The following is a 10180-nucleotide window of genomic DNA, read 5'->3' on the forward strand; positions in this document are numbered from 1 at the left end:
CCATTGTACGCACAAGTCACTTCAAAGTCATACAGAGTGATGACATTTGTCCTACAGTGAAGCATTTATGGTCCTGATGAAAGTTCATTCTTCCAGAATGATGACAGTAGTTGCTAAAATAATTGGTGCGCTTCCAAAAAAAAAAAGACCCCAAATAGATATTCTAGCCACCGGGCACATGCACAGGTTGGTAATGTTAATTATAATATTACCAAAATATTTTGGAAAACACAACAGATGGAGTTTATTTTGCATAGTGTTCCAGAAATCTGTGGTTCAATGCCTTACTGACAAACTTATTTTCAGTGTTTCTGTTATCAGCCAACTGACATACATTGGTGTGTAGTACAGTAATCAGCAAACTGCTGTATTAACAGCAAAAGCTACAGTTCTCTAAAATTCAGAGTTTCTGTATTTTTATCATTTTGTTGTGCTAAAAAGATATGGGAAGAAGAGAACTAGCACATCTCTCCCCTAGTGTGCATTCTGAGGAGTAATGCAGTATTCATTATTCTTTTTTCGATGCAATGGCCTATTTCCTTGTGTTCACATTAGTAAGTTTGGCTCATTTGTATAATGATTTATCACAGGTAGCCAAGTTCACATTACCTTTTAAGAGATCTTCATTTCTCCTGCACAGAGAAAAGTGTATAAAAACCGTGTAATACAAAACAGCTGACCAAAAAATGTTCAAAATTGTCAAAATATCTCAAGTACTGAGAATACCTTCACATCCAGTGCAGGTGACATTTGCTTCCAGCTAATGGTGCTTGAATCCAATATTATTTTATCCCCGTTTTCACAGGAAAAATACGCCTAATTTGAGTGTATCTTTTGATCATTTATTTATCTAGGTATAGTTTTCTAAAAGCTTCCTGGCAGGGTTACTCTGTAGATTTGGTAGAGGAACATGTAGCACATAAGACTCTACACTGAATGTGGCAGACAGACAAACAGAGAGCAGGTGCTGGCTCATCTTTTACAAACAGCCACTGTGACACCTAGTGGCGATTAGTTATTCTCTTGAGGTCTGCTATCACTGTGCAGCAGATGCTGTATTATTTCTGATCAGACCATCAGACTGCACCAGAGATAAACTATAAATCATCCTCAGCAATATAACATCAGTGTGTACACAGTGTGCACTGATATTTGCAAGCTAGTATTTTTGTTCATCGATACACGTCAAGTTGGATGGAGAACAGATTCATTTTGTGTCAGTTTGGAAATGTCACTTGGACATTTGTTTAGTTATTAAAAAACCCCAAAAGGATCACTTGCAACAAATTGGTGGTCATATCTGTTTGCACGGTTGCAAATAAAGAGGAAAGCCCCAACATCAAAATTCAACTAAAATACCTGGAAAGATTTTTTTACTCCCAGATGAACAGAATTTCAGTAACAATTCACAGAATGACACATATGACAATGATCTTTATTTTTTAAGAAGAACGAACTGAAACACATAGAAAGTGAACATTTGTCTTCTTATATCATTGTGTGTAACTGTGTGTGAATTATGTAAAGATATACTGACTGTAGACACAGAAATGTACTCGGAACCATGTAAGTGTTGCTTAACACTTCAACAGGTGCTGACAATGTATATTTTTTAAATCTTAAGGTTAAGTTCAATATTAAAATCACAGTATTTATTTATCAGATAGCAATTATTTCATCATATAATTAAATACCAAAGATTTATTTGAAATGGTCTTTTTTCCAAAATGACCTTTCAAAGGGCTATGTCAACACATGCCTGAAAAACAAAAACAAAACAAAAATAATATAATTGAATTAATTATGACATTTATTTCTTCAAAACGTCCACCGTGTCCAAATACATTTCAATAAAGAATAATGTGAAGTCGTAAAAAAATAAATATACAGTATATGGATTTACCCAGTGGTTTTACGTATAATGTGTTATGTGGAACATAATAATCACAGGCTGAATTTAAATCAATATACCCCATAAGGATTTATAATAATCTGTTTTTTTCTTAATTGCAGTTTTATGTTTTGTTCTAGTGAGCTTTGATCCAAGGATAAATTCTTTCAGAATAAGACAGTACACTTTGCTATTAGGTGAAATGACTAATGATGTACACTGTTTAGCTTTAAATGCATGTATAAAAATTTTTTTAAACCAGGTGCATGAATCTAAATACAAATTATATATTTATTTCTTTTTCTTACATAGCAAAAAAAAAAGGTACATCTTTCAGGATGTGCTGAGGTATCTTTCGACGTGTTCTGTCGCTGTGATGAGGCGGAGATGAAAACGCCGCGTTCCTGTAGTATTCGCACTGTGTGTAATTCAGCTCGCGCGCAGCTCTGTGGTGAAAATATTCTGTTTGGTCTGAAGACATTACCACAGACCCTCACAGTCTGCCTGATAGTCTGTCCTCACGTTCTGATTTAAACCAGTTTACCAATTCCATTATGCTAAGCCCGAACACTGGTTGGGAAATGATGAACGATTATGTGAAACACATAATCTCCCTGCTGCACCATCATTGCAATATGACAGCCAAATTTCATTCATCCTATCCAATTTCTTCCTTATTTAAGGAAAGAAAATTACTGGTCCCAGTAATCAGATATGTAGTGAGGCTGTGTGCAGGAGTTAAGCCCACTCCCATTAGGCTTTCTGCCTTCTAGCTCTGGCTGTAGTCAAATACACGAACACACAGACACACACACACACACACACATACAAAAAGACAGATACACATGTTCCACATGTCTGACCCTCCTCAGTTCTCACATCCCCTTTTCACCCATTTCAAGGACTATTATTTGGCCTTGATATATTCTCTACAACATCATCCGTTAGCGATGCCAGTTTGAAACACAGTGGCCCTTAAGTGGTTTAGAGAGCTGCAGACAGGCAGTTCTCTCACACACACACACACATGCACGCACACACACACACATCTCCTCCTCTCTTTTCTCTCTTCTGAAAGAGGCATGTACAAATGTTCATTTTCCAAACAACATCATCATTTTAGAAATTGGGCTAAATTAGATAAGAGTGCAATTTTGTCTCTTTTGCCAATGATTATCCTTTGACAAAAATCTAATGTATTGACAAGATATTATTGGGGACCAATATTTGCTCCCTTCTGTCTATGTTTCTCTTTCTGTATCTGTGGAGCCAAATCACCAACGAGCTGCCACATTAAACACCGTGTCATTTATTGCTAATAGACTCTGGATATCATAAGCCCTCAGTGAGCGACAGTGTCATAAACAGAGGGACGAGTGTTGAGCCTATGGCTGTTTGTTCTCCTCCACACATGTCCAATTTCGCTTTCCAATTGGGAATGCATTATAGGTGTAATTGAAAATTAGCAGTACATCTTTTTTTTTCTTCTTTTTTTGAGGGGTAATTTATCAGGCCTCATTGTTCCTGTGTGACACCTCCAGGGCCTGTTTCTAACAAGGAGCCTGGAGCACCGGGAGGCTTTCTGCTTGCCCGGGCCCCACAGCGCTCTCTGTGCTTTGTCACTAATTGTGGCCTCCTCTCCACTGAATTGTGATTCGGCTAAAAGAGCTTGTTGGCTCGATGCAATGAAGCTGCCGGTGATGCTCTCACCATTATCAAAGATACTCTTGATCTTTTCAAAAGCAGGAAATAGATTTTTTTCACTCCCCCCCCGTTCAATCACACAGAGGGTTGGAAGAGAAGGGGGGAGAAAAAGTAATTTGCAATGCGTCCATTAGTTCTTCATTAAAGCAAGATTAAATTGCACCTCAAATCACATCTGCCTTTTCTAGAGTAAAGGGTGACAGTTTTAGGGCCAAAACTAATTACTAGTGCCAATGAATGAGAGAGGAAAACAGGGCTGTTTTTACATGAGATAGTGTGGCCTGTCATTATATTCAGACTAATTCCACTCTGCCTGCTCTCTTAATGAGACCAGAACGTCCTCACATCTCTCTCTCTCTCCCCCTCGCTCTCTTTCTCTGTATCTGCGCTCGCTCCAAATGTATAATTTTGATAGCACTTGGAGTTTGCATTAATTAATTTTTCTGCGAGACCTGCTACAAGTGCCAAATCTGTGATGCTCTGAATTATCATTTAGAGAGAAATGGAAGACAGACAGATGCGGACGGAGAGACGGGCACAGAAGAAGACAGTTAACTGAAAACAGCGAGGAAGAATCAAAGCGAGACAAATACTAACTTTATTCATCTGCCATTGACGACATGTCAGGCTTGATCAGACAGCTGATGTATGGTTTTGTTTTAAAATGCACACTTTGTGGAGGACAGGGAACCTATAGAGCGAGGAGCAAAATTACAGCTACCTTATGGTTTTGATGATTCACTGTAAAGTCAAACTGCAGCCACAGGAATTCTTCCTGTGCCTTGTTGTAAGATTGCACTTTTTCACTGGTAATTTGTTATAGTTTGATAGCATTGTATGAATAGAAATGCATCGTAGCTTCAGTGATGGGCATACATCGCGTCCAGTTTGACAAATTTACGATTCTGACATTGTAAAACTGGCTGCAGGGTTTTGCTACTTAAATAATATGAATTGCTATGAATTGAAGTCCCTTGTAGTTTTGTGCTAGGCATAATCAGTTTCATTAATAGTCTTTTATGAACAGGAAGTTCATAGGAACTTCCTCTGCACTCTTCATTTCTGCACATCTTAACTGATGGAAGGAACCCCCCCCCAAATGTATCCTTTTCCCAACTCCTCAGCACCTTTTTTCCACTCCGGCTTCCCCCCACCTCCGCTCAGATCGACAGACGCTCCTCTCCGGTGTTGGAGGTTGAGGGTGGTTAGATTAGTCTAAGAGCTGAGAGCAGTCAAGTCTCACAAACAGGATTTAGCATGTTGTCTCATAGTGGCAGCTCTGCCACTGGATCACATGGTTCTGATGAGCCCCGGGGCATAACATGCTTATGGCAGATACACTGCGATTTACAGAGACAGGAGAAGTGCAGAGTACACCAACTTAACATGTGTGCATTTGTTAGCGGTGCACAAAGTTGAGATGTTGGCATCTTTAAATGAGTCAACAATGTTGTGAGGCTTTACCCCTGCGCTGTGTATAAATCTCTTAATGCACCTTACAGGCTTTTCAGAGTTGCCAGCTGATTAGCCCTCTCAAGACGATTTTTGCCATCCTTAAATTTTTTTTTTTTTTTACATACAGTGCATTTTTCACCCCTCGCGAGGTATCAAACCTCCTTTCCTTGCAAAAAAAAATATATGCACTAGCACTAATTTTTTTAAGCAGAGGAATCACCCCACTGGTTTCTGCTGAAGCGAGATTTGGCTGCAGAGACCGCGTTGGTTCCAGAAATTCAAACCTCATACCATTCCAGGCTGGGCTTATCCTAAGCTTGTTAGTATGTGCGATGCCGGGACCGATAGGGACCTCTACATTACCATAACGCTGCTGAATTAACTATGATCTTCCACTGCACCGGGAGGAAAACTGGCCTACAGAAGTTTTGCAATATGCTGTGCAGGATATTATGATAACTTGCAATAATAAATGTTTATAATCTACTTAGTGGAAGACCAGGGTTCAAATATGTTTCTATATTAAGCTTATTAATGCTCCTCACAGATTTCCTGTTCCACTATCAGAATGGCAGAGTGAAATATGCACAGTTAACCAGAAATGGGAAAATAAAAGGTCCCCCTGAGTGGCGATTAATCAAAGTGGAGGTTGTGCATTAATTTGTCACACGGCCGAGAGAAATGCCATTCTTAAAATGTAGCTTATGGTGCTACATTCGCAAACATTAGGTGTATCTTAAGGGTTGTCTCTGAGAATTTAGGGCCTTGTGGGAGCTAATATTCTCAATTGTTTTGGATGTTATTTGGAGAAATGAAAAATTGCTAAAAAGTTGATGTATATTTGCTAGGAAGGTTATACCTAATGGTTCCTACTCAGCTTTGAACCTATGTGGTCAGATGATTTCCTGTTCTCAGATGTCCTATGTAATCTAAAATAGAAAGCTATGGCGAATCAGGAAATAGTTCATGGTTAGTGACTCTTGTTTAGAATTGATTTAGAAGCGACGTCCAGCTTGGGCCATGCCAGCTTCTTCCCTTTCATTTCTACTTTTTTGGGTTAGCTACGCTAAGCTAAGTTCACATTTCACTGGAAGGTTGGCATCAACTTTCTCATCCAGTTCCCAGTAAGAAAGCAAATAAACACTTAGCATAATGTCTAATTAAAAGTTCTAGGATTAGACGATGTAGCCGTAGCTGCTTTAACAAGACTCTTTACCTCACAAATTAATAATCAATCCCTGCGGCAGCTCATAGCCCTCCCTGACCCTGCTCCTTTAATCTGCTGGTGAATGTTTCTGCAGAAAATACCATAAGGCCCGTACACGTTTGAGACGCATTAGTCGATACACTCCTAAAGTATCCTTATTATACTGCTCGTCTTATTTTGATAAACAGTAATTTGATGTCATGGAGGACAGTAAGGATTGAATGGGACTTGTCTGTCTATTTGCCTCTCTGCCATTCACACCACTTCTCTCATGGGTTAAGACTCCCCTCTCTCCCTCTCGCTCCCTTTCTCTGTGTTGACACATATACATATCACACACCGGGATTAGTATGACGGTGACTGTAACAAACCTCTCTTTTGAAAAAAAAAAAAAAGAAAGAAAGAAAGAAAAAAGGGGGAGAAAGCGCCCTATTCTATAGTGGAGGTGCCCAGCCAGAAAATAGCATACTTAGACAACAATGGCGTGGTAAGTACCTTAGCAAGGATCAGCGCTGGCAGAGTGAAACACATTACAAAACAATGGCTGACTGCCTGCCTGCTTGGCTGCTTGGCTGGCTGTCAGGAGGAGCCCTGGAAGCTGCCATGAGCTGCCATGCTGTTATTTGTCAGGGGGGGGAAAGAGAAAAGGAGACAGAGACACACATCATCATCTCGCTACTCATCGCCGTAAACACTGGTGTGAATGACTGGTCACAGAGAGTATAATCCCGCCTGCAGACGCGTCTCCCATGATCCCCCTCGGCAAAGTGGGCGCGTGATGTTGTTCCTCTACATGACAACAGCATGGGATGCTGAGGTAACAGGAAGGGTGATTGAAGAGGGCTCAGTTATAAATGCGCTTTGATCTGAAGTTTCATGTTTGTTTTTTTATTTTTTAGATATTGATTTGATTGATTTACAAAGTCTTTGATGGAACATGAAACTGAAACATGAAGTTTGATGCTTAAAATTACAAAATTAAAGCATAGAAAATAATAATAATCAATTGACCGTTTAAGTTGTTTTGATCATCAATCGTCTGTTTCCTGCATCATAAATGTTTGGTAAGCTTAACGATTGGGCAGAATCTGTCAATCTGAACATGTTGACTCATTGACAAAGCCCTCATTGCATCTGAAGGTTAGCACGTTAAATTTAGATAAACTAGAAATAGCTCTGGATGTGGTGCAAAAAAAAAAAAAAACAAAGAAAAAGAAGATCAATAATGCAAACAGATGAAGAAAAACCAATGCTAATTTTAAATAAATGACAAATAATCCTGCTGCTGAATTATGCTTAAAGCACCCTGAGAATATACAGCAATTATTAACCTTCATATCATGCGTTCAGAATTACACATTTACATTCCAATATTTTGATAGGATCTAAATCAGGAAGTCAAATATATTCCAGTTTTATTATTGGCTCAATAATGACTTGAGATTGTTTAATGCCAGTTAAAAGTGGAAAAGGGGGCTTCTGTTTAAAAAAAAAAAAGAAGGCAGGGGGGAGGAGCGTTACTAATGATATAAGAGTGAATGTTGGAGCATCTCCTGGAAATCTGGCAGAAATCCTAATGTCACTCCTGTCCCTCTTTTAATGCAAACCAAATGAGCCTGCACTGTAATAAGAAGCTTCCCAGAATTAGTTTCCGTTTGCAGAAAATTGCAAGAAAAAAAAAAGCTCCCTAGTACCTTTATCTATGAATTTCACTCCAGCATAAGCAAAAAAAAAAAAAAAAAGCAAAAAAAAAAAGGGGGGGGGGCAGACCCTCCTCTGACATTATTTGGATGACGTGCCATCAGTGGAAGCAGCAAGAAATAACATTGTGCAAATTCTATGCATGTTAATGATAAATAGGAATCCACCTGCTCACAGATAAAATGAGTTTAATTTCCCCCCCTCCTCCCCTCCACGCGTGCCCATGTGCCTGCCTGGCCTCATAGAAATTACTTATGCACAGCTATTATTAAAATAGGGCCAGAGCAAATGAGAAAGAAGCGCTATCTCTGGAGAGCGTGGCTGGGTTTTAGACTGCCGCTGCTGGTAGCTGCTGCCGCCAGGACTCCCTGCTTCACACAGTCAGCGATTCTTCCACACGCACACACATGTGCAAACACAGGAGCCCGAGCAGATGCACCTCACCTCCTCTCAGCTCTTGTGGCAAGCTCTGACCCTGTATTTACTAAATTAACTCAAATCCCTTTTTTATTTTTTTGAGTCGGGAGTTTTTCAGTGTAATGGAATTTTGCAAGCTTTGTGAGAACATCTATTTTCACAAGTGTCTGTCTGCGTGCATGCTAATATGCACTTATATACCGATGGGAGATGTGTGTGTGTGTGTGTTAGAGCGTACATTTGTACTCTTGGGCTTGCACGCCTGTTTTTGTATCCGAATGTAATTTTGTTGTTGGAAGGAAATTTCCTTTGGGTGCACAATGTGCTCGTCCCTGCATCTTCAGAGTAACTGAGGCTATAACAATAGAATGCTGAAGACTTAGAAAATATCAGCCATAAGTGGTGACTCAAATATTTATGTATGCATGGAGGAATGCAGATGGAAAGATGACAATTGGGAAAGGCAAGAGGGAACAGAAGCAAAGTGTAAGAAAAATCTTCTATTAAAAAAAAGGAAAAAAGAGGTCATGACGGAAGTGTTTTTGTTCAAAGGTTGCTGTATGCTCTCTGTCACCTCTGCTCCATTAGCAAATCAACACATTCCTCTCATCTCTCACTTTGGCCTTGAACACTTGCAGAACATTCATCCTTTTCATCCACATGAGTTGAAGGATGTTCTGATGACTGGCTGCACAGCCTCTCTCTACTCTGAACCCTTTGCCTTCTTTGTGGCTGTGATTCAATAATCAGCTAGAGGATGAAAAAAGAAAAGAAAAACAACACACAAACTCATTAGGTGAAAAAAATCCAAATTGGAAGTGAACTGAACATTTGAAGGTTACATCCTAACATTGTTTGACAACAGAGCTGCTAAAACTGGATAACAAGAAGAATGTAATAAGCTTTGTGCATTTTATATTTTTTTTTAAAAAAAGTTTGTACTGTATCTACAGAGCAAAAAATAGTTGAACATTAATATCTCTGCCAAAATGCAAAGGAGGAAATAAAAGAAACAATGTGCCATTAGGGCCAACTTGAAACATACACAGAATAATGATGCGCTAAGATGTTTGCATTTTGTCTTGAGGCTTCCTGCTGTGTGTATGGGCTTTCTAATGACTGCTCGCTGTGAGGGAAAACAGCCCCTTGGGGACGTTAAGAATCTAATAAATGAGGTTCACTCTCCACTTCATGCACTCTCAGGGCAGCAATTATGTCAAAACAGTGTTTATGGTGGTAACAGTAAAGAATTTTTCTGCCCTCTGTAGACGGACCCTTTGGTTCTTGACAGGATTTCTGAAGTTGAAATTACTGTGTGGTTATGTCACTTTATAATGCGCTAACCTATAGTTTGCAAATGCTATGGTTATTATTGTCAGTGTGAGCACAGAAAGTAAAAGCCTGAATGCACGTGATTGTGTTGACACACTTGAGCATGTGATGTCTGCAACACGTTATTTAAGAATATAAATAATGTTCTTTTAATGTAATTATCGTGCGCAGTGTTGTGCTAAGGGCTGTATTTTGCTCTACAGCAAGCAAAAGCATCACAGCTGGATCAAATTTGTGGAAAGTCTTTCTTTTGACCGCAAACACTAAATATATGTTTTTAAGGAGGGCGAGGGTGGAGAGAGTAGTAGGGTGGGGGAAGGTGAAGGGTCACACCAGCTCTTGGAGATAATATTAAGGGGTTAAAAAATTCAAATTTGGGGTGTACACCAAGATTTTTCCCCTCTTGCATCACACTAAAGTACTGACAGCTAGATTAAGCTGCTTTTTTTTTACAGCTGTAATCTACTGTAAAA

Source organism: Rhamphochromis longiceps, linkage group LG17 (assembly GCF_057381845.1).
Source record: "Rhamphochromis longiceps isolate RC_006_pf linkage group LG17, R_longiceps_female_GT1.1, whole genome shotgun sequence".
Lineage (NCBI taxonomy): Eukaryota > Metazoa > Chordata > Actinopteri > Cichliformes > Cichlidae > Rhamphochromis > Rhamphochromis longiceps.